This window comes from Helianthus annuus, chromosome 9 (assembly GCF_002127325.2).
Source record: "Helianthus annuus cultivar XRQ/B chromosome 9, HanXRQr2.0-SUNRISE, whole genome shotgun sequence".
NCBI lineage: Eukaryota > Viridiplantae > Streptophyta > Magnoliopsida > Asterales > Asteraceae > Helianthus > Helianthus annuus.
In genome coordinates, this window is record NC_035441.2 from 154,003,650 (window position 1) to 154,007,782 (window position 4,133).

Below are 4,133 nucleotides of genomic sequence, written 5' to 3' on the forward strand. Positions count from 1 at the left end.
ATATTTAAACTAATATATATGTGAAAGGTTTACGTGTATACTTGAATTAAATTCAAGGTGATAGGTGTATTCATACATTAAATGAGAAGGGTTTACGTGGAGATGCCAAACTTACCTTCCAACTCCAAAATTCAAGTATAAATAGCATAGTAGAACTACATGAAACTTTGCCATTTTTTTCCTCCCATGTGTCGCCCCTCTCAAATCAAATCTATAGTTTTAATTTTTATTTTATTTTTACCCCATAATAATAATAAAGCCTTGCCCCGTTTTAAGTATTGTAACTCCCGATCACCGCTACCCTTTCCGATTGATCTGAGTCCCATAACGCATGTCAGGGCTCTGCCCGACTAAGTTCGTTAGGATTCTGTCTTGGGACTTCGGGATGTAACACCCTAGTTATTTTATATGTAAATACCACAATTAGATGTGTAGTTAAGACCACACATATTATATAAATGCGGGTTTATTTAAAACTTTTACAAATTATAAATTATTCTACATAACGTGTTCGAAGTTCGTTGTTTAAAATTTACAACGTGGCGAAGTGCGGAAGCATGTGACTGTATCGTGTTCGGTTCTTCGTTGAGCTTGATCGTCTTCCGGCTTCCACAAGTACCTACATTTCATAAAAACATGAAATGCTTTAGTCATACGGGATTTAAAACGTATCTAAACAAGTCCGGGAAACAAAACTGATCAAAATACATTTTGTACAGGGTCCACCGTAAATTACGGTGGACACCGTAATTTACGGTAGTCCTTGTTTTGATTTGTTTCCATCGTAATTCAGGAGTGTTTCACCGTAAACCATTTCAGGTCCACCGTAAATTACGGTGGCACCGTAATTTACGGTGGCACCTGCATCCCACCTTTCCATTTTGCCGTAAATTGACACGAAATCTTTCGTATCTTTCAAACCGCTTATCCGTTTGACCTACCGTTTCTTCCCACATGTTTGTAATTTAATTCTCCATTATATGGAGTTAAGATCCGACATCCGGATTAAATAAAATTGAGACTTTTAAGCCTTCGGCTTATTATCTTTTCAACAATTTTCGACCCGACTATGTGATTATCAAACAAACATGTTTGTTTGACCACCATTCATCATGAACCCTTAAATTCTAATATTGTCAATCATATTAAGTACTGAACACGGGTTTCTACACAATTATTTACCCGTTTTCGTTTAAAATCTTATTTTTGACCCGTTAAGGGTATTTACGACCATTTTAGCACGGACGGTGCTCATTTCTCATGTACCTAATAGTTCCACCAATTTGTTATTAGCTAGTCTTCCACCACAACTATGAATGTGGTGGATTTAACGAAATGGACTATTTATTTCGAGTTTAATTCTACGGATGTGTTATTTTTGCGGCAACACACAATTTAAGCATTTAACTCTTGAAAGTTTATGTCTACAACTTTCATGCGCGTCTAAAGGTTACAAGATCGTAAGATAAGTTCCTAAACAACCTTTATAAGTTGTTTGCTCAATTTACCCTTCAAGGGCATATTAGTCGACATTAGCCCCTCATTTACTACGAGGGGCTTTCATTACTTATTTGACCAAGTTTGTATGTTAACTATAATTGTATGCATACGTACCTGGCTAGGGTCAACATATAGACCCAATTTATACCTTGCTTTTACCATCACACTTAGCGCGGGCGAAATTAACTGAATCGCTAATCGCTCCTGTTAACACAAGACTTGACAATCGCATTAGTCGATATTGTCAAATAGTGTTATCACCACCATTTGACCCGTTCGGCCTATATGCCCAACGTTGTCTATTAAATCAAAAACATGGTTTTTGACTTCTAATTCATACATCCATCCCGTCCCGGATTTCATTACCAAATCCCCTTTTTGCCATAAACATGGTTTTTAATCATCTTTATATGTTCCAACTCGTATCAATCACGTCGGAATCCATATTTTCAATATTAGCATTATTGCATCTATAACGTATAGAATGAACAAGTAATCTACACAATTATGTAAGTTTCACTTACCTTGCATCCGAGCTACGCCTTTCTTCCATGCTTGCCTTGTTTGACCCGCTTTCACTCCAAGCTTCCACCTAGCTTGTGACGCGTCAAACTATCATCATCGTTTTCAAGGTGGTTAGTTTAATCATACTCTAATACGATTATTCCACCTTATGCATTTCATATCAAAATTGCTATTTATCGTATTATAGGTCAGTTTGACCTTTTTAATAGTCAAATGCCCATTAGTATACTAATTTGCATTTTCGAGTTGTCAACTAGTTTTAGCACTCATTAACTACTCGGTAGGCGTTATCTTTAGACTCCGTTTTAGCCAAAGTTCTAATCGCGTTTAACACATTTAGAACTCTCTTTAATCACTTTTTGCATAATAGTCGAAACATCACAACTAGGTGCTTTAACTACAAAATTCTAGTTTCGAGCCTTCTTTGAGGCATTTCAACGAACACCTTAAGGGCAGAATTTTACATGTTTATTTATCATGTCTCTAGCTTATCTCTTACCCCAAATTTCACATAAATCAACCATCTTACAAAGTGGTTAACTTCTATAATTTCTGAATTCGCTTCAAAATCGTCAATTTACACTAGATCAACAATCTATTTCCTAGTGTTCATCATGTTAACATAAAACCCACTTATCACAATATAGGGTAATTACCAATTCCCTAGTTTTGACAACAATTCATCAATTTTTCTACTAGGGTTTGTTTCTACACCAAGATATAATCACAATAACACTCATAGATTCAAGATTCATTCCAGAATTTCGATTATGATTGTTCATCATAATCTCAAGGTATCACCAAATCATATATTTCAACATACCTTGTAATCCCCATGATTAGGTGATCACGAATTTGTGTTCATGCAGTGATTTGGCTCTTGATTTGGGCTTCAATTTGATCAAGTTGTGGAAGTTAGGGTTTGAGCTCCCTGAGCTTTCTCCTGGTCGACCTCACACACGCACACACTAGGTGTGGTGTGTTTTTATTTTTGTTTTTTTTTAGTAAATAAACCTTATTTCCAATTATCCAACTTTGGTCCTTCATGTTTCGTTAGTTATTAAGTTAATTATAACCTACTTATTTACAATCCATATTCCCTTTTATTAACCGGGTCAAGCATTCCTAGTTAGTTTAGCGGGTTCGGGAATATTTATGACTAAGTTCAATTTAGGTCCCGTTAACTCGGGCCTTCTAAGCTTTTATTTCCTAAAAGCTTTTATTGACTTTTTGTTTAATATTAGGATTAATTATTTAAATCCTAATATTTACCGGTTAAATTTTACCACTAACGGTATTTTACCCACTCTTTTGTATTAACGAGGTTTAATTACTAAACTCGTTTTCGGGGTGTTACAAGTCTACCCCCCTTAAAGAGGTTTCGTCCTCGAAACCTTTTCTTACATAGTTCATTGAGTTCTAAACTCAATGCGTTTTGACTTGAGTAATTTCTTAAGCATTACTCATACTCTAACCAATTGTTAGTATTACCAGAAAAATTATGGTAATGTCTTTCTGGTTACAGAACCTCTACGTACCTGATACGACATAATGTGACTTGAAATAACGTAATTCCGTTATTTTTACTTGTTTAGTTAACTTAGCGATTTCCATCGCTTTTAGATATTATCGAACTCTTGGTGAATCCGTTACCTTGACCCGTTTAAAGGTCTTTAGTGAAGTCTTTCACTTTTAGCAACAATTTCTTCTGTTTTCAGAATTCATTTATTCGGTTTAGTTATACCGAATCTATCGCTTACAAGCAACCAGATTACTTAAATGACCTTTACCGCTCGCTTAGTTATAATGTGATTCCACTTCACATTGCATTTCTTAACCGTGATCGTGTCACGCATGTTTAATTTATATCAACCTTTCATTTTCAAAAAGATCAGTTTTCGAATATATCGTCTTGCGCCTATCAGCGTCAAGACTTGAACCCTTTATGATTACTATTCAAATTCCTGTCAGAATTTATATTTATAAAAATATTATTTCTTACTAAATCTGAATTTTAGTATAACGTTTTTCTCTTAACTATGTCAATTACTCATGTCAAGGGAATTGACAACCCCTAATTTATTGTTTTTCGTTCTCGTTTTACGCAA

At 35.0% G+C, this 4,133-nt stretch overlaps 1 long non-coding RNA gene across 1 annotated transcript; it reads right to left on the bottom strand.

The window, feature by feature from the left end:
* Positions 1-456: 456 nt before the first annotated feature.
* Positions 457-2,999, bottom strand: LOC110874776. Its single transcript, XR_002556212.2, has 3 exons — positions 2,849-2,999; positions 2,025-2,112; positions 457-619 (listed from the first exon to the last, which is right to left on the bottom strand). It is a non-coding gene; the product is annotated as an uncharacterized LOC110874776 (long non-coding RNA).
* Positions 3,000-4,133: the final 1,134 nt, after the last annotated feature.